Source organism: Camelus ferus, chromosome 4 (assembly GCF_009834535.1).
Source record: "Camelus ferus isolate YT-003-E chromosome 4, BCGSAC_Cfer_1.0, whole genome shotgun sequence".
NCBI lineage: Eukaryota > Metazoa > Chordata > Mammalia > Artiodactyla > Camelidae > Camelus > Camelus ferus.
In genome coordinates, this window is record NC_045699.1 from 58,175,409 (window position 1) to 58,200,610 (window position 25,202).

At 44.5% G+C, this 25,202-nt stretch overlaps 1 protein-coding gene and 1 long non-coding RNA gene across 5 annotated transcripts in view; one reads left to right on the forward strand and one right to left on the reverse strand.

The window, feature by feature from the left end:
- Positions 1-13,820, reverse strand: part of TNC (tenascin C) — a 91,048-nt gene extending 77,228 nt beyond the window's left edge. The window contains 1 exon segment of the mRNA XM_032478278.1: positions 13,608-13,820. The gene's annotated coding sequence lies outside the window, so the exon portion shown is untranslated.
- Positions 1-25,202, forward strand: part of LOC116663237 — a 303,510-nt gene that overhangs the window by 12,174 nt on the left and 266,134 nt on the right. The window lies entirely within an intron of this gene.

Here is a 25,202-nt window from a genome sequence, read left to right on the forward strand (position 1 = left end):
CACGAGTCAGAGACCTCATTTCTAACCATCAGCTTCGCTGCCACCCTTTAATGATGTCAAGGGAGGGGTTTGCATGATTTGCATGACTGAGTTAGGAGGACTAACTTCAGAAGGGCTCGGTGGTCAGGGTCCAGAATAACTACCAGCAATGAAAGACCCTTATGTCTTACAGAGAAAACAGGAGAAAAACTGCACATGAGCCTGAAAAATAGAGATATTTCTAACCCTTGCCTTGGGTTTAATTTAGCTGAATGACTTCAAGCAGCATATTTCTACAATGTAATTTACAACATGTTGATAGGTATTAATGCAAAGGAAAGAGATCCCTAGTTCAACATTTTTGGAAAATGCTATTTTAAACCAAATGCTATTTAAACCAAACAAATTACCCAGCTTTCTTTACTTTAGGATTTTCTAGGGTCTTTAATATGTTTGTGTTTATCTGAAATCTCCAAGAAGGGGAGAGTTTATAGTGTTTCCCAAACTCACCAGATTATTCTGTCTTTGAGGTACGTCATGGGATTAGGTTCGATGGCACATGATGGGGAAAGTGCGGATTTGGAACAAATCCTAAACCCTTTCCTCTTTAATTTCTGTATATATTGAATGGGGGTCATGATATTCCCCACCATGCCTGCTCTGTGGTAAGTCTGAAGCTCCACATTGGAGACTGTCTAGCAGTTTAAAGTAAGAGTGAGACAAAGAGTTGAACATTTATCCTGTGTCTAGAACTTTAGAGATGCCATTTAACTGTGACACCAACCTTATGGGTTAGGAAGCATTGTTCGTATTGTACTGTTAAGAGAACTGAAGTTTTGAGAAAGTTAAATAGGTTGCCCAGTCAGTAATTATTTGACTCGGAATTAAGAACCCAGTCTTCTAATTCCAAACCTTATGCTCCTTCTGCTACACCAAGTTATCTTTTGAAACAAGATTCATTGTTCAGTTTAAAGAATTCATATTTATGCAGTAAATATCAGAGGGAAATCCACCATCACTGATGTAAAGAGAGTTACTGGATTCCTAAAGTGAGACCACTTGGGAAGGTGATGTTGGGGAACTGGGGTGCACATAACTATTTTATTTACAGTTTTGAACTTGAAAGGAGGGCACAAAGCCAAATGCACTATAACCTCTATGTCTCAGGCAAATCTTTAAAGACCCTGGAAACAGTCCACTCTCCTTGAGTCTGGCCTGGATAGAAAGTGAGTAAGTGAGAGGGAGATAAAGTGAGAAGTAGCAGACAGGGGAGCTTTAGAAACCTCCCCTTTCTGGAAAGTTGGGCCTCATGCTATGAGCTTCCTAAAAAAAGTGTATGGCTTCCAAGAAATTAGTCAAATCATGAGAGCATTTTGGAGAGTCTAGAAATTACAACTCTTATTTTTGAAATAATGGCTTACGTGAACAAACAAACACATAAGGAAATGGGAAGAAATCCCTTCTAGACAAGATCGTTTAGTTCAGCATATGGCAGGAGAGTCAAGAAATTTAGCCTGAGAGAGATAAAAGTCAGAGATAGTTGGGGAAAATCAAGGCTGAATCTTACAAATTAATAAGTTTTCTATCATTCTTCCAAACCTCCATTCAAATATAGAGTTTGGCATGATGTTTTTGGAGGAAGATTTACTAGATGAACCTTTATTTCTGCTTCAATCTCTTTATACATAAAATATAATAATATCTAACTTGCTAGGTTATTGTGATTGGAAATTACGTATGTACATTTAGCGCACTGACTGGTGGGAGTCAGTAAACTTTCTTAAATGACCAGATAGTAAATATGTTAGACTGCAGCCAGAAGATCTGTCACTATAGGAGACAAGTTAGCCCTAAACGTGACATAAATGAATGACCATGGCTGTGTTCCAGTAAACCTTTTTTTATAAAAATAGGCTGCCACCTAGTAGTTTGCTGATGCTTACTGGAATATAGTAGTTAGTTAATAAACGACAGCTTCTCTTATAAAACCAAATACAGGTTGAAATGGACAGGAGAGAAACGAACATTTTGTTGACAGCCTACTGTATGTGTATCTGTTTTGTGCCAAGCTTTATGCTAGATGCTTTTTAAAAATATATCATCATTTATTTTGTCATTTATCATGACAGCCTGGTGAAATATGTATTATTATGCCTACTTGGAAGTTAAATCTAGAGTTAGGGAGGTTCGGTGACTGACATAAGAGGCAGAGGCAGCTTTTGGACCCTGATTCACAACTCTAAAATGTGTGCTCTGACCTGCTACACTGGTGTGACTCATCAGGCAACTTCCCGGAGTTCATGTAAGGTCAAATCTTAAATTATCACTTCTTGATAAAGAGAGTAGACACTGTCAGCTTCCATTTCCCAGATCTTCAGCAGCAATCTGTTGGCTGTCCTTGTGTAAGTGCAGAAATATGTAACCTCTGTGTTTCTCCCAGAGCCTCTGGCTGGACCTCAAGTTTCATACACTTCCCCCTTGGAGAATGCTTAAGCCAAGGTGTATTGTTTGCAAATGCTTGTTAGATTCTAGGCAGATGTTGGCAAGTTTTATGTGGCCTGAGATGGAGTTCCAGAGTCTACTGAAACCTGGCTGTGCTCTCTGATCATCTTAGCCAAAAAGAGCTGCTAGTTAGGGTGACACTCTGCTTGTCCCCACCTCTGGAGCTGGATTCTCCCATTCTGGGCATGCCTGTTTCAACCCAAGTGGTTGGTTTGGCTTTTTACTATAGGTCTAGAGAGCAAATTTATAGTACTTTTAATGTCTATGAAACCTCGTGCTCCAGTGCAGAATTTACCAGACTATGTTCCAAGATATTCTTAGGTAGATGTTCTATGGAAAAGGGTGTTTGTGTTCAAATAAGTTTGAGGGTACTGGGTTAAACAAAGCTGAACAAAGGAAATGCTGCAGGATTTCTCAGATACATGCACTCTTTCACTCCAAATCTCCCACTGGCTTCTAATCACACTCAGAATAAAATCCCAAATCCTCACCACTGCCCACACAGCTCATTTGCTCATTTCATTCAGATCTCTGCTTAGAGCTCCTCCCCATGTCTCATCCTAGTTAAAAGAGCACCCCCTTCACCACCAGTCATTGTCTGATCCCTTACCTTGTTTTAGTTCTCTTGTTAGCAAATATCTACTGGAAATTGTACTATAACTTTGATTACTTTTTATTGTCTACCTTCTTTCCCCATAAGCTCCGTGGCTGAAAGGACCTCACGTCTCTTATTATCCATTGTATCTCTAGCCCTTACAGTTATATATCAATGGACTTATGAGCTATGAATTTCTAAGAACAGGACACAGGGTCAAGTGTTCTCCACTCTTTTGACCACAGAACACTTTGTGTAGGTGCATCTCATGGGAAGGCTGTTGCACAGGACCCACTTTTGGGAATTGCTTTTCTAGTGGAGTCTTACTGCTGAGAACTACTTCAACAATAGGTAACAGCAACACCAAGAGAATATTTATATTGAGTGCCCCATAGAATATTTATAGTGAGTGCCAGCTTCTGTGCTAAGCAATGCACTCGCACCATATCATGTAATAACCTTATGGAATAGGTATTAACTATTTTGTCTTTATTTCAGGTGAAGAAAATGAGGCTCAGACAAGTTAGGAAGCTTGACTAAGACCACATAGCAAGCAAATAGCAAGCTCTCAAACCCAGAGCCTTCTGATGCCAAAGCCATGCTCTTAATCATTACCCAGTCCTTTCCCTGGGCTGTGAATTTCTCCACGTCCGAAGATAGAGAGCTCCTTGTCTTCATCCCTCCTTTACCCTCTCCTTCTTCCCGCTAGTTGTAGACTCATCCTTGTTAAAACTGCTGGATTTCCCACTATCTTTTGTGACTCAGCCTCAGATCCCCAGATGGGCCTCCTCTGTCCTTGGTACTGGCGTTTCAAAATCCCAGGCAGTGCAAATTTTGATCCTGGGGGCCACCTCTGAAAGCAAGGACATTTCTTGAAGTCTGCATCCTAAGACCATTTCCTGTCCTAGGGCTGGGCTGGCTTCCCCCTGTCACATGTTATGACATCACTTTGCACAGTTGACAACCTAGAGGGCAAAGCATGCAAACACCATGAAGTTCTCGGCTTTTTGAATAAACTCAGGTGAGGAAGAGGAGTCCAAATATGGGATACAGCAGTGGACTCCTGTCTGTTTTAGAAGACAACAGATTTTACTCCAGTTGTACTTGATTTTAGATAAACTAGATACAGATTCTCCTTTTAAAACTGTATTGGCAGGAGGAGTTGACCTCTGAGCAGACAGGCAATTCCAGAATGATAAAGTGATGACGGAGAGATACATGGGGTGAAATGGGATGACAGTAGAGTGCCATCTACTGTACTTGGAGGAGGTGGGTCCTGAACTGAATTTTGAAGGAAGAATATGAATAGGTGAAAAACATAGGGAAGGACATTCTAGGAAAGAAGGAATGACATTTGGAAGGGCAAAGAAAGCACGAAATGGTTGGTGTGGAAAGCGTGAATTATAACGAGTTATAAGGTCTGCTTGGAGACCAGGGCCAGATCATGGAGAAAACCAAATGCCAGGCTGGGGATTTGAATTCTTCCTATGGCCAAAAGAGAACCATGTGGTCTTTGCACCTAGGAATGTTGATTTCTGCAACCCAAAGTTGAAGGACAGATTGAAAGGGAAGGTTGGTTGGATGGGTGGTAGTGGGGGAACTTCTGCCGTGGTCCATCTGTGAGATGCCACAGCCTGAGCTAGCATGATGATGAGGGTGGGAGGTAGTGAACTGATTTACTTGTCAAGACTGTGGAGTCCACAGATTTGGTGTGTGGTGGGGTAGTAACAGAAAAATGGAAAGGGAGAGGGAATTAATCCTAGAGTTCAGTCTTCATTGTAATACCTGCTAAGAGAGGGTAGGTTGGGGAGGGGGTACAATGGGTGAGTTTCAGTTTTGATCACTTTTCATGTCTTACCTTTGAATGAAATACCTTTGAAGTCATTGCCTTGGAAGATCCCACCCTGGGGTTATATTCAAGAGGAATCTTGGCTCCCCAGTAAACTATGAAATCTAATGCAAAATGCCTGACTCCACCTCATAAATAGGTAGGAAGCTTAAATAAGACACAGTCTACCCTAGTGGTTGCCTTAAGTATTGACTGCTAATCAGTAGGTACAGGTGGGCTGGATGGGTTTATGGATAAGAAGTTGTCAGAAATTGGTGACACTGCAGTATTAGAGGCAGTGGCAGGCAAATTATAAGGTTGGCCTCAACCATACTACGCCCTGCTAGTCACATCCTTATGTAATTCCTTCTCCTTGAGGGTGGGATGGTCTAATGGCTAGCTTCTAATCACAAGTATATGGCTACGGTAATGGACTGTCACTTCCACAGTTAGGCTGTACAAGATTGTGGTATCAGTCTCGTTTGCAAGCTCTCTCTGGCTTGCTTGCCTTGTTAAAGCAAATGACTATGTTGGGGAGGCCCATGTGGCAAGAAAGCGAGGGTGGCCTCAGGCCAGCAGCCAGCAAGGAACTGAGGTCCTCAGTCCAACAGCCCTCCAGGAGCTGAATCCAGCCAACAGCCACATGAGAAAGCTTAGAAGCTAATCATTCCCCAGTTGAGCCTTCAGACGAGACCCAGTCCTGGCCAACCCTGTGATTGTAGCCCCGTGAGAGACCATGAAATAGGACATCCATTTAAGCTGTTGGAATCCTGACCTACAGAAACTGTGAGATAATAAATGTGTGCTGCTCTGAATGACCAAGTTTTGTGGGATTCGTTATACAACAATAGATCACTAATACAGAGGACTCCTTGGCTCTGTCCATGTATACTAAAGCTGTTCAGAGAATAACACTGTTAATTTTTCCTCTCTAAAGAATATATTAACTCTGACACTTTTTATATTGTCCCTGCCTTCCAAGAGCAACAGTCAAAGGACCTAAGGTTCAGTGCCGACCCTGTTGCCAACTGGCATGAGATCTTAGAAGGACTTTTCCCTCCTCTGTGTCTCAGTGTCACCATCTTTAAAATGAGGGAACATAAACTTGGTCAGCAGTTTCCAAAACCTTTTTTTTTTCCCTCTGGCCACAGAACTCTTTCATTAAATGACATTTCATGAGGAAGCTTGGTGCACAAAACAGATAAAAGTGTTGGGGCTTTAGCTGAAATAAGGTGGGGTGGTTGGCCTCTCCATCCCTCCATAGCAACCCTCATAACACCTCAGAACAGCCTTTTATCATTTTTTTTATTGATTTATAATAATTTTACAATGTTGTGTCAAATTCCAGTGTTCAGCACAATTTTTCAGTTATTCATGGACATATACACACTCATTGTCACATTTTTTTCTCTGTGAGTTATCATAACATTTTGTGTATATTTCCCTGTGCTATACAGTGTAGTCTATTCTACAATTTTGAAATCCCAGTCTATCCCTTCCCACCCTCCACTCCCCTGGTAACCACAAGTCTGTATTCTCTGTCTGTGAGTCTATTTCTGTCCTTTATTTACGCTTTGTTTTTGTTTTTTTGTTTGTTTTTGTTTTTGTATTTTAGATTCCACATATGAGTGATCTCATATGGTATTTTTCTTTCTCTTTCTGGCTTACTTCACTTAGAATGACATTCTCCAGGAGCATCCATGTTGCTGCAAATGGCATTATGTTGTCGGTTTTTATGGCTGAGTAGTATTCCATTGTATAAATATACCACCTCTTCTTTATCCAGTCACCTGTTGATGGACATTTAGGCTGTTTCCATGTTTTGGCTATTGTAAATAGTGCAGCTATGAACATTGGGGTGCAGGTGTCATCCTGAAGTAGATTTCCTTCTGGATACAAGCCCAGGAGTGGGATTCCTGGGTCATATGGTAAGTTTATTCCTAGTCTTTTGAGGAATCTCCACACTGTTTTCCATAGTGGCTGCACCAAACTGCATTCCCACCAGCAGTGTAGGAGGGTTCCCCTTTCTCCACAGCCTCTCCAGCATTTGTCATTTGTGGATTTTTGAATGACGGCCATTCAGAACAGCCTTTTAAATCTAGTCTTCAAGCCCCTGGCTTAGAGACTACCAGTGAGCCCTTTTAGTTTCAACATTCTATGGGTTGTAGGGAGTTTTTTAAAACACCCCACCTATATGTTAGAGCAATCTTCTGTGACATCTCCACATAGAGCTACCTCTGTGTGACCATCCCAGGACCCAAGGCATACGTACCTTGGAGAGCAGGCCACTTCCCTGGGGGCAGCACTAAAGGTGTATCTACCCAGCGGGAGCCTGTTTTGACTTCCAGGTCTCCCCAGCAGGTGGACTTCTCCTGTTGCATCAAAACTCTTTAAGTATTTGCCTCTCCCAAACTGCCGTGTCCCTCAGTGGAAAGGCATGGCTTCCTTGTCTGGATGTGCTCACAGGCTTTAATATTATTAATATTGTTATTGCTGTTGTTTTGTATGCTGGTGCCTGCCCTGGGCTGCCGTATTCCTGAGGGTCTCTGGCTGGCAGGGAGTCCACTGACACTCTCGGTTCCCTTGTGCTGGCTACAGTGAGGTTACACGTGTCCACGCTGCCTGGCATGCCTAGCCGCGTTCCCCAGGGCACTGCTATCAGCCAGGCTTTTCCTATTTCGCATCAATAGGCATAGAGCTTTAAACAAAAATATTCTGACTTACACTCAATATTCGGTCTCCTATCTTTTTTTTTCTACCTACCAAGTATAGTTTTATAGCCCTGAACACATCCCTGAGTGATTAAACTCTCCTATTCCTCCAAAGTATCCCCTTGCCTAAAGTCCATCACTGGCAGTTCTCTTCTTTGTGTGAAGCATTGCCCTCTCTACCGAACTACCCTTTAAAAATGTGAATGTTCCTCTAGCGAGTAACCTGCTGCCTCTACCTTCTTTTCTCATCTAGAAAATGGGAATCATACCTGAACACCCCAGGGACACAGTGAAGGAAGCACAATTTGGGGAGCCAGGCAATTTTTGGAGTTCCTGGAGAGGAACCCCAATGCCACCACGTTCTACTTTATGCAACGGACAACCTTCCGTGGCCTCATATCTGTAAAATAATATTTGGTTGCTGGGAAAATCTGAGAGTGATGCACAGAAAATCCATTTTATCCATTTATAAATGTACGAGTAACCTGCTTTTTTAAAAATCTGTGTGGCATGTGAAAATGTTTCATTCACCATAGGACACAGTTCAGAAGCAGAGCGGTGTTGTGCTATTGCTCATTGCCTTTGGGACAGCAGAGAGTTTCTTCAGCAATACCTTATGGGGGGCCTGATACCTGCCAGCCAGCAGGTGGCTAAGTTCTGGGGAAAATGAGCCCTAGCAGACATGGTTCCTGTCTCACTGGTGGTCTTGGCCTCGTGGTGTGCAGTCAGGTGAGGGACGGGAGGACATAATCTAGGCAGTTAGGATGCGCGGAGGTCAGTGGGGGCAGCGTGGAGCTCTGTGGGAACCGGTCAGTGGGGTGTGCAAGCCAGCCTGCCGGGCAAGCTCTGGTTTACGTGTGTGTCAGGCTGGCAGGAGGGATGAGGTATGGATCAGGCTTCGCCCTCCTGCAGCTTCGAGCCCACTGGAGAAACATGTTACACCAGAAATCACATCCTACTCATTTAATTACAGTTTCTGCAGGGGACTCAGAGGAGCAAATTGGAGAGAGCCACAGCGGCCTCCTGCTGCAGAGAACACCAGGGTCTGAAAGACGGCCTCTGGCTCTTCTCCGCTCTGCCCTGTCTAGCCCCGTCTGTTGTCAGAGATGAGCAGAACTTCAGTGCAGAGCATGGCGGTTATAACCACTTGCTTGGGACTTGGAACTGGATTGGAGATCTGGCTCCAGCAATCACTGTCTGCATGGTGTTGGGGAAGCTGCTTAAACGTTTCCAGCCTCAAGTCCCCCAGGTTTCAATTAGGGGGCAGGTATACTTGCTGGAAACGATTGTTGGTGATTAAATGGCATAATGCCTATAGCATACTCAGTAAATACGAGTTACTACCATCATCCCCTCAGCCCCTCCTAAAAGAATTTTTCGGGCACATTCATGTAGAAGTTAGTAGCAGCCAACTCAGCTCCTGCAGAGGAAGAGTTGATTAGTGGTTAATTCTGAAACAAGCTGTCTATTTTCAGAGTTTGTGAACTATCTCTGGCTGTTGACATATGGGACATTAAAGGACCAACCAAAGCTATCTGAGTTACCATGGCGGCATAATTAAGGATCTGTAAATTTCAGGACATTTCAAAAAAAAATCTGAGACAACTTGGCATGAAATTTTTTTTTCATTTTCACTAACAAACAGACTAAAATTACACATGGAAAGGATTTTCCATTCATAATCTGCTTTCAACTTGAGCATTTGACTTTTATGCCATGACAGAGGGTCAAAGAGAGTGATTGAGTGTTGAACTAGGTTGCTGGTAAAGTTAAGGAGAGGCTGGAAAAATGAGACAAGGGAGGAGAAATGAGAAAAAGGATTTCTAGGCTTCAGGGCATAACTAAAAACAAAACAAAACAAAACTAAAAACAGTCTGGTCACTAGGGTTAGAATCAGGTAGGCACATAGGCTTTTCTGCTCTGTAAGAAGGTCACAGGGTGGGTACAGCCCCGTACGGTCAGCAAGGCCACCACTTTCTTTGTCTTGGATGGAATTATTGCCTGGAGTTTCCAGGAGCTTTGGGGGGGGTGGGGTTTCCTTCTTGGAAAGGAGCCTTCACCTAATGTTTCCCACATGTCGAAGGTGTTCATACTAGCCTGGGATTAGATTCAAGGGGATTCCCTGTGATCTTCTCGGAGTGAGAAGTGACTGAACCATAACCCCGGGGAATTTGTGGTGCAGCGCCCACTACCATTTCCTGGCCGTCCTGGGATTCACTGTCCAGAGGCTAGGCACGCCGATTTCGCTTTATCTCCCAATCAGCCCGTTAAAACCCAGATGCTCAGTTCACCTGGCTCTCAGGGAAGGTGCAGCACAGGTACAGCTCTGCTTTCCCAATGAGAGCTCCCCTCTGCCACACATGGGTGGTGTGTGCCTACATTTCTGAGATGGAACTCAGCTGTAATGACCCGACTGCTGCCTCCAGTGCCATGCTTCTCTCTCTCGGGGCTGAAATTTGAACTTTTCTGTTCCCAGGCAGAGAATTCCACCACCATGAGAAATGATACATGCAGGGCTGTTCTGCAAAATCAATAGACACCAATGCCAGGCGAGGGCTTCTCTGCCCTCTCTGCCGGTCACTGAAAGACACTGTTCCACGTTCCCTATGAGGTCTGCCCAGCCTGACTTTAGGAGGCCATGCCACAGAGTGGAAAGAATAGTAGGGTTTCAGCCCAAAAGTTTGGGTTCAAAACCACCTCTGCTCCTCACTCATGGAAAATCCTCAGATGTATCACTTCACTTCCTTCCTTGGGCCTCGATGTCTCTGGCCATAAAATGGGGCTAGTCATTCATAACTTGCAGTGTTAGAGTGAGAATTAGATAGGCAACCATAGGCAAACCCTCCTATCACATATGTGATGTGTAGTTAGCCCTCAGTGTTAACTATGTTGAGTGTGTGTTGTGTTTTATCATCACAAAGAAGTTGTATACTGAGTCAACTAAATGTTCCCTACTTTCTGCTTTTCAAACTGCCGTGACTTCAGTGTGGGGGGACTTGTGCATTAAGCCAGCTGGGCATTTTTTCCTGTAAGAAAACACGGCTGTTTGTCTGTAGAAATCCAGGGGGAGGAGAGAATAGGTGTTCTCAGACCTTCATGAGCATTAGAAAGGGTAGGATTAAGGGGGCTATGTTTTTCATTCTGTCAGCTTGAATTCCCTTTCCAAATTCCATTCTGGTTATATGATCAGGCTACCGCTGTATTTATGGGTGGCCACAGTCTGGCTGGAGGGGCAGATTTAGACAAAAAGAACGTTTTTTTCCTTCTAAAGGCAGTTCAAGAAGCAGCAGCATTCAGAAGGAACGTGGTGGAGTGAGCCTCTGATTCGGGGGATCATGGGGACCTGGGTCTGAAAACCAACTCCATCTCTCTGAGTTCTGTTACTCATTCTCTCTGCTTTTTAAGCCGTGTCTTTGTCCAATAGGTACAGTCCTTTCCCAGAGGCATGGGGATGTTTAGTGAGATGAGGTATACAAGGGGCCTTTAAATTAGAGAATGGGTTCTCCATATGTTTTGGCTATGGTTTATAATCACCATTAATTGAAAGAATCATCCTTTGTTAAGCATTTTAAACTTCCCACACATATCTCTGTCTACCGTCCTAGTTGCAAAATTGCTCAGACTTCCATTGTATGTGGGGACTCGGAAGGGCACAAATCCTTGTCAAGGTGCAGAACGGTGGCCTGAATGCACACTACCTGGCTTCGTGACTTTTAACTGTGTCTTGTGTGTTCAAGAGTCTGTGGAAATGTCCCAGAGGCCGGGAGCGGTGGGGTGAGTTTTGGACCCTCCACCCCACTTCAGTCAAATCAGCCCCACATTAACCTGTCCTATATTGGGGTTTTGCCAATTCATTTCAATTTCATTTAATGACTATTTCCACTGCTAAAAACAACTTTGAAAGCCACTGTCTTAGAACATCAATCTTGGACAAGTCTCTGAAAATTGATAAGCAGAAAAACCTCCATGTATTGAGCTCTTACTGTGTGCCAGGTGCTGTGTCGAGAGTTTGATATATTATCTCACTCGAGTGTCACAAGAACCCTGTGGGCTACAGATGGTCATCTTCTTTATATGGACAACAAAGCTGAGGGCTGGAAGGTCAGTAGCTTCTTTGTGGGGGTCTCGGAGGCAGTTCGTGGATGATGAGATAGGGAAGCTAGGTTTTTCAAAGCATAGGGAAAAAAACAAACAACTCTAGAGTTTGGCAGCACTCCTCTAAATCCTTATCCACTTCACACTGAGCACATCAGAGAATATTCACATTCATTTTCTTCCCCCAAACACCATCACCTCCTGTAACGCACAGGTTTAATGTTCACTCTGCTGTGAAGGGCTGGATGCACACAATTCCAGCAAACTTTACACACGTTCCTTTAGCCCGTTCCTTTAGCCCTGAACAAAGCCCTCCCCAGTCCTGAGTTGGACAAGGCAGGAGGTTTTATTTCTAAAGCTCCATATGGGAAAGCTCCATAAAAAGGGGGAAAGTTTCACAAAAACATGAGAAAGAGTCATTCATTATTCAAGTGAGGTTCCCCATCCCGCTCTGCTTCTGGACAGAATGCATTTCTAAAGAGTCCCCGGCAGCAGTGTGGTGGCACTTTATAGCCGACAGCTTTAGAATCTGCAAATGCCCAAACTCAAAACCTTGTTCATTCTGGAATCAGAATTCAACATTTACATCCAGCCTCAGCTGCTTCCTTTACTCCCAACCTGTGACAACATAACCTCTAGCTTGTAAAATACAGCCAAGAATCTGGCCTGCCAGCTAGTGAGACGCCCTCAGATCTGGTGAGATAAAAAGACAGGGAGTGAGGGTGTGGGGGCTGAGGAAGCCACAAGAAACACGCCAAGATTGGCTGAGTGCCTCTTTTAACTTCCAAGGTGGTGGCAGCTTGGGGCAATGACGACAATTACTCAAACTTCCAGGTCTTGAGCCCGCCTCACTCTCCCAGTCTCTTTATACTTCATTTTCTTGTAAAGACAATAGGGTATTGTCCCCATTTTAGAGAAGTGAAAACTGAGGCTAAAAGAGATTACATGGTTTTACCAGGGTCACATGTGTGGTGGTGGTGGTGGTGGGGACACTAAAAGAACCCCTGGCTACAAAACCTGAGCTCTTAATCCCTTTAACAATGCTGCTGGGAGCAAGAATTCCTTCCACAGTCTTCCAGGGAGGAAGAGCTTCTCATCCCTAGGGGCAGTTGTTGTTCAGGGCTTTCTGTGATGAGAGGTGAGGAGGGAGAGGTGATTCTAGAAGGATATGGGAAACTGCTGGCTCTAAGCCCGCAAACATGCACAGGTACCCAGCCCAGGGAGGGATCAGTGAATCAGGAGACATCCATGGGGAGCGCCCCCGCCCGTCAGAACTGAAGCCGGTGTCCACCACTCCCACCTTGTAGCCTGCACTTGTCCGTCTGGTCCTAGGCATGACCTTCTCCCTTCTGTGCCTCAGTCCTCATCCCTTTCCATGTCTGAGTACGGGGTGGGTGTTGTGGCATGAGGGGTTGGGTATATAACTCTTCGTAAACTATAAGGTGAGGGCTGTTTAGGTGTAAAATGTTATTGTTCTCTCTACCATCCTTTTGTCAGTCTCCCCTTAACCCACCCTACATTAAGGCTATGAACAAACTCTGCTTTCAAACTCTACTTCCTTAACCTTCAGACAGAAATATTCACAGGTGAACCAGCCAGGTAGGGAGTTAAGAGAAAATTCTTACTTTCCCTCTGAAGAACGGCAGAGAAAAACTTCTCAAAAAGTTCCATGTGGAAATGTTCATAGAACTAAAATAAGCAAACAGAAATCTACGAGACTGGAAGGAGGCGAATAGAAAACAAGTCAAGGTGCATCCGATTATAGCAAATACTCCATTTTGCCAGCAATGAAGATAAAGCACAAGTTGTATAATTAGGAAACCACAACCCAGTTAGTGCTGGCAATGCAAGCACTGTATCATAATGATCTTTGGTGACGGGGGTGAAACAGACTTACCTTTCCGGAGTTGGGAAAGACCTAGATCCTTGAGTGAACCAGCTCCATGGAATAAGTAGCTGGATGTGAGCGGCGGGGCTCCCACGTGCGCTGTCCCCCAGTGTCACCCGCAGCCCCGCTGTCTTTGTGCTGAGGACAGGCGGGGGTGTGTGTGTCTGCGCGCGGGAGAGCGTGTGACAGTAGGCAGGCTGTGGCCAGTGCAGCCAGCTTTGGCTGGCTTATATAGCGAACTCCTTCCTCTGTAATGGGACGCCTCGCCTCCAGACATCCTTTCCCACTTTTTCAGTTGGCGAATTAAAGGAACAGCCCTCCCAGCGGAACAGGGTTTGCTCATGAAAGACACACTCACTCCCAGCTCTCTGCCAAGAAAAGAACCTATTTGCATACAATTTATTGCAAAAGTAGGAATTCCCGCTTCCCTTGCCTCCTGCCCCCAACAGGGAGCAGCTGTTAGTGAAGTGTGATTTTTGCTTTACTCCCCAAATGGATTTTCTAATTGTGAGACAGAAGCACAGGGAGCGAAAGAGAGCAGGATCAGCAGCTCTGGCTCTGCTGGAAACGGGCAGGCTGGAAACATGGAAAGGAGACCGGGGATCGCCCGGGCTCTGGGCAGCAGCTGCTTAGTGGCACCTCAGAGAGAGCGGAGGGGCTGAGCCGAATTCCTGGAAAGAGGAGAAAAAGCCTTTCAAAAGCCTGGGGTGTTTGGGGTTTCTCCAGGCCAGCAGAGAGATAACCCAGGATTAGCTCTCAGCAGGTGGGAACAGCGCTGGGAGCACAGATCAGTCTCGATTCTCTTTTGTGGGACACAGCCTTGCCCAGCTGGCTGGAGGCATCATTGTCCCAGTCCCAGTGCCCTACAGGGGAGCAGCTTTTTGACACTGTTCCTGCCCTCTGCGTGGTCCTGCCTTCTAAGCTGCGTCTCCTAAGGTTCTCTGAGGTTTCTTCTCAATGCTGAACGGTGTCCTCCATGAGAGGAAAAAAAAAGTAACAAGTTAATCTTTGAAACATAAGCTGAGCCTTTGCTCTCTAGCCTGCTGTGGATTCTTTCCAAGGTCTGAGTCATCCATTAGTCTGGTGGTTAGCATGCACTGGGTATCCTCAGGGCACACACAGGCAGTGCAAGGAGCGGGCAGGCGGCGAGGCCAGGGCACCCACACTTGAACTCGGTGGTTTTAGGATCTTGGAGGGAAATGAGGCATCAGGTAACCTGTAGCTACTGCTGGACCTTCCTTTATTAAGTCTGTATTAGGTGCCATGCAGGGTACTTCTACAGACCTTATTTCATTGCATCCTCACAACCAGAAAGTGATAGGCATACATGCTGTCCCCTTTTTACAAAAAGGAATCTGAGGTTCAGAGAAGCAGTGAAACCTCACTGAGGGAATACACCTGGGGAGCATTGAGAATGTAACACTGGGCTCTACAATTCTTTCTATCACACATTACTGCCCAGAAACATTGTAAGATGATACTTAAACAATGTTTTATGACCTATTAGACCATAACACTGCTTGTATAAAAATCACTGCCGTATTTGAATAGGGAAGGCAGGTTTCTTTCTTCCACAGAGCTAATTCAGAGATTCTTGATTTTTCAGATTAAGTACTAATAACAGAGGTTTCAATTATCTGTTTTCAGCACTGAATGGTAGCAACACTACACTTGTTATTATTATTGCTCCGGGGCTTCGTTTTGCCATCTGAAAGAAGTGGGCAAGATTAGGTCATCCCCATGGTCTCTCTGGCTCCGGTATTCTAGGATTCTCTGGTTAAGAGACCCTCCCAGACAGCAAGAAAGCCCATAAACAGTCATGTCATAAAACAGCTCGGTGGACTTTTGAACCATTTTTGCTGACTCAAATGTTGGTTGTTTTGGAAGTTTTTAATTCTGTGTTTTAGCCAAAGCATATTGTAGTAGCATGAGGCTGTGTCTTTCTAGCATTAGTGAATGCTTTCATTTCTTTTGGCTTTCCAAAGTCTACTGAATTTATCTCCTGGGTTAGGGAATAGAATATTAGAATAGTATAAAATACATGTCATATGGAATATAGACTATATTTACATATAATGTACGATCGATATATATTTGCAATTGTATGTATGTATAAGTGGTATGAGAGCATGTTGGAAAACTGGGCGATGTATTTGGCTTCTTCTGGGAACATCCACCCTTGTAGTATGGCACAGTCATTGGTTGGGGCATACCACAAGTGGCCTCACCTCTCACAGGGAAAACAAAGCCGAATAGAACCAAGCTGGCCCTCTAGACAGGAAACAGGCCAGTGGAACAAACAAACAAGAATATTATTAAGCATGAAGTTAACTGTCACAGAAATACAATCCAGTACCATAGAGAAGAGATGAATAGTTCTATTTACTAGCCTCTTTAAAAGAGGCTACTTGTAAAAGGAATTTTCTCCAAACGTATGAGGCATCTTAAGCCATACCTTGGCTTTGAGAGAAAGAGGCTCAGATAAGGCACTTGTTTCCAGCCATTCCCAGACCTCGTGCAGCGTCCCTTCCAGGCAAACATGTCTGTGTATAGCACGTGCCCTCCAATACCTGCCCCTCTGCTGACGCTGTACTCTACCTAGACTCCTCACGCCACCTCCTCATATCCCGCTTGGCATCCAGTTCTGCTCTGACTTCGCCATGGTGCTTCCTAGATGTCTTCCACAAGAAATGCTGTCATGCACCGTAGCAGTTGGTCACTCTGTTAGGACATTCCTTCCCTGTACAATTATGTCTGTGTATGTCTAGTTTTTCCTCCCACACTCCAAGCTTCTAGAGGGCAGTGATCACACCTGCTTTTCCTTGCCTGGTACGGAGCGTTGGGTATCAGTAAATGTTTATTGAACGAATGAAGTAATGGAGGAACAAGTGAATGTTTGACATGCTGTGCTCTGTAATTAAATTCTTCTTTTTTCACCCATAGAACGTAAGAGGGAAACTAGATTTCCCAACACACCCATTTCACAGATGAGGAAAGGGGGCCCAGAGAGGAGGAATGACTTACCCAAGGCCACCTTGGCTGCTTTCCATGTGGATGGCCATCACAGTCAGAACTGAGCAACCAAACCTCAGTAGACATTACAGCAGAGGGTGCTGATGGAATTAATAACCATGCACCCTCCTGCTTGGCAGACCACCTCTTGGCACCCAATCTCTTATGGTTGCATTCTTCTCAGTACTATAAGCACTTTTTTCCACATGAGAGGACAGACTGAGTGCTTGTAAACACTACCTCTGCTCGGAGTTCTCAGCCAAGACTGTTTTTATTGTTGCTTGTTTGCAGTCCTCATTCACAGGTTGCTCGTGGAGGCTGAGGTTTGGAGGCCAGAGGGAGTGTGGGAGTTCACCTCATGTGAGATCATTCTCCTGAAGAGTTCCTGGAAGATCTATTATATGTAATACATTTTTGTTTTCTGAGACAGATCAGCCGATGAGTGAAATATTAGCCAGGACTAGCACTGTCTGGGGAAGCGGAGCATCCATTTCTTTGAGAAGTCTAGCATTTACTTCCCATGGGACCCCGTGCTTCCCACCAACACTTACCCACCCCTTCCCTGCTCCCAACCTCCTCCTCCTCTTCTTGGGATTCATCTAGTGTGCTAACTCCCGTCCAAAAGTCCCATGTGACTTTATATTTGCCAGAAATCTCTCCCAAAGCAATGAAGGAGCCCTGGTCCAACACAATGAGTTAGTCATTCAATTAGATGCATTTGTGTAGAGTCAAAGTTCCCCGGCTTGCTGTCTGCAAGTCTTTGTTCAGTGCTCTTCTTCTCCATCTCTTCTCACTTCTCCCTCGACAACAAAGGATGAAAAAGCTCAAAGATGTCATTGGTCATGGAATGAGCAGCAAGATAGAGAGCTTCCCTGCTTGGTGGAATAGGGCAAATGAGCTGTACAATCAACCAGTAAGGAGGCTGTCTGGTCAGCATGGCAAAGTGGAAGGAGCTTTGGTTTAGAGTCCTGCATTTGCGTCCTGAGGCTGCATAACTTACTGTGTGACTTTGGGCAAATCTCTTCCCTTCTCTGGCTCTCTCGGTGTACTGGTTACCAAATGAGTGATCCCTAAGGATCTTAGCAACTTAAAAATTCTAAGTAAAAAATTCAAAAGAATAATTGTATGTACCTCAAAGCCTTTGTACATTCCCAGCCCCTAGACGAACCCTCCCCCAACTTTATCCACATGGCAAATTCCTATATTATTTTTCAAGATTTACTTCTAAGATAGTTTGCCTGACCTTACATTCCGAGAGAAGGATGCCTCACCCATACTCATCCAGGCTCCTACTTTTCCTTTTTAGCACATTGTATACTTGCCTTTTCAGCTCATCAGACTGTGAGCACTGGGAGGGCAGGCACCGTCCCTTTTCCTGTGCTTACTAACACGTCTGTGTGCAGACAGTGGCTGTTCATTGTTGGTGCCCATGCTGTGCCACTAGCTAATAATTGTGAATATCGCTCCTGCATATCGTGGTGTTTAGAATGGCATGTGACCTATGGCAGGATTTTTAGGTAAACCATAAACCTTCTTGAAATGATTTACTATATGATTAGAGCTCTTATTGTTATCACTGATTTTTACTCATCCAGTTCCCCAAAGGGACTATGAGAGTTCCCTGGGGTCGAGAACTGTGCCTTCCATCTCAAATTACTGGAAAGTCAATTAATCTTCCCATGAAATGACTGATTGGCCAGATGATGGAAAAGATGGAAGCAGCCTAAGATTGACATGAGCAGTTCTGGGTTCCAATCATCTTGACCATTAACAAGGTGAATCGTCTTGAGGAAATCATATCTCTTCTCTGAAACTCAGATTCCTTATTAGTGAGACAGATAAAATATCTCTGCCTTAAGTCCCTCCCACAGTCGGCGTGGAGACCACGTAAGAGCGGAAGAAAGGTGCCCAGCCAGCTGTGATGCCCTGTGAAGATTTTTGTTTTTTGATGATGAATGATTTCCCTCCCCAAATTTCAGCCAAAAGCTCACACTGGGCACAGATGTATTGTGCATGAATCCCAGCTTCCAACTAAAATATTTCTGGGCTCTCTGGGGGTTAGAAGGGGAGAAAAGGGAGTTGAAGCAACCACCAGGGGCTGTCTTGTCTGCTTACACTTTCTAAAGACTACCTCTTAGCTGGAGGCTGAAGGGGAAGAGGGAGACAATTCAAAAGGCCAGCAGTGACCAGTGCTAAGTTGGAAGTCTGGAATTGTGGGAGAGCGTGGGAGGTGGTTTTGGTCATTGCTAGTGCGCACCCAGGCTGTTGTGATAAACACAAGTGACTCAAACCATCTCAGGGCTTAATGCATGTTACAGAGGGAATACGTAGCTTTGAAGTCAGTGCAGATTGACTTTCTTTGACTGACTTTCCACAGCTGTGTTAGATAATTAACTAGCATTTAATTTGTCCCTTTTCTTATTTCCTTATTTCTCTTCCTTGTTTTTTCTTAGATTTCTTTTGTGGACAGTGATGAATAACAGAGGCTCACGTGGATTGAATAGTTCCCAATAGGTGGGTCCTTCTTAAGTGGTTACATGCGTTGAGTTCAGTGATTTTTACAGTGAGTCCATTAGGTGGATACTGTCATGATACCCATTTCGCAGATGGGAGTTGTGAGGAACAGAGAGCTCGAGTAAATTGTCCAAGACACATGAGTCATAAATGGCAGCAAGAAGATCCAAGCCCAAGCTGTGGACTCTATCCCCAGCCTCCTACGATTGGGGGCGCTTCCTTATGTACTTAGTTTAACAGCTACTCAAAGGCAAGGATGGCATTCCTGGCCTCAGACGGACCACTCTGAGTGGTTGTGGAGTTTGGCCATAACAGCCTAATGAGGCAAGAAGGGCTTTGCTTACGTTCCTCTGGGCACTGTGGCAGCAGGATGCAGTGAGAAGTCCGCCTCTGTCTGTGCTGATGCTGGAATTGTGGAAGTATCTGGCATGAATTTGGTTCCCATCCTAATTCAGCCACGAACTAGTTAGGGAAAGGAGTGGGACCCTGGCAAATTGTTTAACTTCTTTGTTACAGGTCCCTCATTTGTGAAACTGGGCACATTAATAACAAGTGCTGTTTAGAGTCATTCTTAGGATTAAAGGGAATGTACTTGGTCAAATGTTCATGTTTGCCACACTCTGAAATAATCTCGAAGTGATGGCTATTGGCTATTCTAGGCAAGAAACTTTTTTCTTTTCTGGGCCTTTATTTTCTCATCTTTAAATGATAGAAAAGATAATCTAGGAGTTATCTTCCAGAAATGTGCTCACTAAAATAAAAAGGGTTAAGAAAAAAAATGTGTAAACATATAAAAAAATCCATAGCACCTTCTGTTACAGGCCTTGGGAATCCCAGGCTGACCAAACTGAGTGTACTAGGTACTCTGTTTACTCAAACATCCTTCATAGATTACCTCCCCCCACCACCTCCTTCCTGTTATGCACAGGCAAACACACACACACCAGCTCACTGAAGTGAGTGTTTTCCTAAAGGGACATACAGTTTTGGAACAGCAGGTTTAAGGGCCCTGTTCTCCCATTGTTTTCCGAGTCTTCACACGTACTGTGTCTTCAAGTGATGCTGGAAAATTCCCCTCTATTCAGAGCCAGCTGGATGGTGTTGCTTGCCTGAGAGCTGGAAGCTCCACCAGCAGGGCCTGGGGTTGATGCACTGCTGTCACAGAGGCAGGGCAATCACGTTCCTGCCTGGGGAGTCCCCTGGGCTGGCCTTGGTCCTCCTTTCCTCCCAGTAGCAGGAGTGGTGGCAACTATCCTCACTTACATTGCTAGCAACATTACAAAGCAGTAACTATTTCAGTCCTCACACCTAAGCTTTCTCCATGTTACAGGTGACGAGAGGTCAAGAGACTTGCTTAAAGTCACAGAGCCAGTGTGTGGTTAGATGGAAGTGCGGAACACTGGACTCTGGTTTCCACTGCAGAAACCATTTGTAGAGAGTGTTATATTACCAGTCTTGTAGGGGGAGCATAGTTTGCCACCCCAAAATATCTCTTTGGCATGCAGATTATTTTTGAGCTGAAAACAATCAAGGCCCAAAAGACTCAAGAATTCTTTCTTTTTACCTACCCCTTAGGGGCCTAAAGAATTTAGATAAAGGGCCTGTTCCTAGAATAGAGCTGTCAGGAGGTGTCCACAAGGAGCATAGGCTAAGTGTGGTGGTGAAAGAAACTTGAGCAGAGCCTAGAGAGCAAATGTTTGTTTACCAAACATTTGTTTCTCCATTTCCATGTCAATTTCCTTCCTCCCCTTTGAAGTTCCAAACTACTACCCCAACGTGCTCTTTTGTCTTGAGCTGAAGATGGTGTTTAAGGTGGGGGTTTCAGGGGAGTTACTTAGTTTCTCTGGGTCTTTTCCCATGTATACGTGTTATTAAAGTTTTGTTTGATTTTCTCCTGTTAATCTGTCTCATGTCAATTTAATTCTTAGACCAGCCAGAAGAACCTAGAAGGGCAGAGGAAAACTTCCTCCTCCCTGACCGTCTTAGAGGGTACAGTGGTATAAATGATTTGCAACTAGGCAGACTTCAGTTTAATCCCAGCTCTGCCATGTATTCGTGTGTGAAATGTTTCAAATTCCTTTACTCCTATGAGCCCCATCTGTGTCTTTGTCTGTAAAATGGGAGAGAGGATACTCACGCCACAGAGCTGACAGGACTGTGGTAGGCTGAGTAATGGCCCCCCAAGATATCCAAGTCCTCACTCCCCAGAACCAGTGAATGTTAACCTTCTACGGCAAAATCGACTTTTCAGATGTGATTAAGAATTATTTACATGCGGAGATGATCCTGGATGCAATCACAAGCGACCTTGTAAGAGTGAGGCAGAGGGAGATTTGACTCCAGGAGAGGAGAAGCATTGTGACCATGGGACAGAGATTGAAGTGATGTGGCCAGAAGCCCAGGGATGCTAAAAGATGCAAGGAACAGATTTTTCCCTGGAGCCTCCAGAAGGAGCCAGCCCTGTGGACAACTTGGTTTTAGCCCAGTAAAACTCGTTTCAGACTCTGCCCTGCAGAACCATAAGAGAATGAATTTCTGTTGTCTTAAGCCATTCAGTTTGTGGTAATTTGTTAAAACAGCCATGGGAAACTGATACAAGCACTAAATGGGCCTGCCTTGTGCATAACAGGGCCTTAAAAATGGTGGCTCCATCTCACTAGATTTTCAAATGCCTTCTTGTTGCGTCTCCTTGCATGTGACTTTTTAGGTATTGGCTGGAAGACAGGCAGGGAGAAGGAAGTTGGAGGGAACTGCCGCCTGCACCATTAGCCTGACAGTTTTGAAGTGGCCTCTTGATGTGGGAACTTTGCAGTGTTGAGTGATTTAGCCCAGGGAGAGGAGTGAAGCTGGACTTAAAACATTGCATCCTTATCATTCCAGAGTCAGCCTGACTCTAGTAAGTGTCAAGCTTATCGGAGTAGCTGCTCATCTATAACCCTGAGGATTCACCCAGAGCACACTTTGTCAAGTTGAAAAGAGCTAAGAGATCACTGAGCTCAAATGAGAGATAAGTAAAGGAGGCCCAGAGCCTTGCCGGTTTTGCCCACACGCTGTGAGTCGTGGTCAGCTGAGGCTAAAACCCATGCCTGCTCGTTCTTGGAATAATGTTTCACATGAAGGAAACAGCTTGTTGAGATTTCTGAAAGACCCACAAACCCCAGAAAAGTTTATAGCTTAAAAAATCCTTCACACAGACTGAGCTGCTTCTACTTAGAAAAGATGCAAAAAAGTGACTGAGACGAGCAAACAGACACACGCCAGGCTCCCCGCTCCCTCTGTGCTTCTGCGCATAATCTCCAAGCCCGGCCTCTCTCTTTTGCTTCCCTCTGGTTTCCATTCTGCTCAGTGATCTCATCGGAGGGAGCTGTGGTATCTGGGGACCAAAGGAACCCCTTAGTGAGATGTCAAGCGGTCTCAAATCTTTCAGACACTGTCTCAGAGAGTGGCCTCTGTAGGGGAAGTTCAAAGGCTTCCTAAACGCCTTGGAACACCTGCCCAGGCCAGGATTGGACTCGGCTTGCAGATGGTGGTATATGGGGAGTGCTATTCTGTGAGTATAGATACATGACTCATCGTTTAAGACAGATGATAGATGATTTCCTTCATGGAAATACTTTATATGGGAATTACGGTGAAGACTTGATAATCCCTATGGACAGGAGCGGGCGGGGGCCCGGATGAATCAGAGAGACAGCTGCATTGTAGACCAGCTGAGGGGTGCTTACTTTGAAGTATATCCTGCCAGTAGCTCCTCTAAGCTGATACAGTATTGCCAACGTGGGATATTCTGGGAGCCCGGGTTAATGAGCAGAAATCAGTAGTACATGGTGATTTTCCAAAGAAGTCAAAGTGCTCTCGTTCTTTAGCAAGTTCTAATCTTGCTTGCACACTTAATCTAATAGGTGATTTATATAAAATTGCTGACATTTGACTACCTTTGACCTACAGAATGGCACTTAGATACTAGTTCAGTGAATGAACTTAGGTCTTTCTAAGATCCCAGCACCATGGTGGGGTATGGAAAGAGCAGAGCCACTCACTTCTAGGGGTGCAGGCTTGTACAGTGCGGATTCCTGCCCAGGCCAGAGAGGAACGAGGTGTGTAACTGGTTTCCAGGTGTTCTGGGCCACGTAAGACCCCTGGATTCCCGAATAGAGAAACAACTCTCAACACAGTTGAGATTTAAGTTTACCAGTTATTTGCTATGTATTTGTTTGTTTGTTTGTTTGTTTGTTTATATTTTACCAGTTACCAGTTACTTGGGTGAGGACAGTGCAGAATGGCATGGTTGAGAGAAACGGAGAAAAATAAAGAAATGAGATGTTTTATTATTGTAGAGTATTGTACCTACTACTGGATTATATACATAAAGCTACCAGCTTATGGCCAGCTACAGAAAAAGCTAGGTTTTTTTCTTTCTTCCCATGGAGAATAATGACAAATGAAGTACTAGCTTCTCCTGTTTCAGGGAAGTTGCATGACGGTGGGCGAGATGATACCTGCAGGTATGCCAGCCTTCCTGATCCCTGAGCATCCCTTTGGCTAGGAAGTACCTGAGACTTAATTCACCATTTCCTTTGGGCATCAGATGGTCCCTTCCCCAAAGGTGCTGAGATCAGAGGCTAAAGAGTTTGTCTGCAAGATTTCTGAGCCCTTTTTGCTGTCTAACCCAAACAATCCAATAGGAACATCTGTTTTCCTTTGGGGAACAGAGAAGAATGCCAATGTCAAAATCATTCCCTCAGTCTTGAATAACCCAACAGGATTTAACCAGAACCTTGAACAGTGGCTGGCACCTAGCAAATGCTCTATAGTTATTTGTTTTGTGAGTGGTTGAATTTGATCATCTTTGAAGTGCAAAGTTCAGTGTGGAAAATCTGGTTCACCGTTTTTCTTTGTAAAAGCGGCCAATTTAATTGAATACAGAGTTATCGATTGTCTATGTTTGTCTGAAACAATAAAAATAACAACTCCAATCTTTCATTCCTGATGGTTGGCCATTGTGCGAGCAGAGTTGGCAGCAGTTAGAGTTGCTAAGGTCTAGAACTAGTAGCTTGGAAGATATCAGAGGAGTAATTTTGTCTGAGTTCTGATTTGCTTGACAGATGCCCTCTAAGGCACCAGTGTCTTCGTTTTACAAATTTTATTTATTAGACTTGGACATGGATCCCACCTCGGGATCATGTCACAGGGATTAAAAGGTGATCCATCCAGCTCTGAAAGTTTACAGACCCATGGGGAGGACAGGCGCAGAAACATGTAAGTGCAACACACTGTGATACGTGCTGCAGTGAAAGTCACCACAGGAGGTGGTGATGAGGACACAGAGGAATAAAGAATCTAATCTTTCCATTCCTTTAATACTTCCAGTGTCAGGATACTCATTATCTTAGAAGAAAATACAGAGAGAAATAGTGCATTAACTTCTATTCACTGAGTGTTTTTTAAATGAGTATCTGCTGTGTGCCATGTACTATGTCAGGGGCTAGAAAGACAGTGAATAAAAGAGATGCAGTCCCCACTGTTACAGAACTTTCAAAACCATGGGTGAGATATCCATTAAACGTGTAAATACACAAATAAGCGTATAATTACAAACAGTGATGCGTGTGATGAAAGAAAAGCCAAGTGGCTGTGAGACACTCTGCACTGGTTCCTGCTGCGCTGGTCTCAGCCGAGTCCTGAGAAGCGAGTGTTTTAGTCTCCATCTTGCTGAAGAGTTAGCTGAGGCTCCCAACTGTAAAGTGCTTTGCCCAAAGCCACACAGCTGGTAAGTGTCAGAGCAGGGATTAGAACCCAGAGCCGTCCAATGCCAAGTACAGAGCTTTCTACTGCATGTCCTCACTAAGGAGCCTCATGGTATATGGGCCACCCCATTCAGGGACAGATGATTAGAAACATGGTCATTAAAACATACTCTTTCTCTGCAGCATACATCTATGCCTTTAACATGTGCCACCAATTAAGGGGTTAATTATGTACGTACTGCCTCATGCTGATTTATAAATGTGGGTTAGTTTTGTTTAAGTAAGAGCATGGAAAGTCTGATTCTTCCACTCAAATCCACCCACCTTCTGT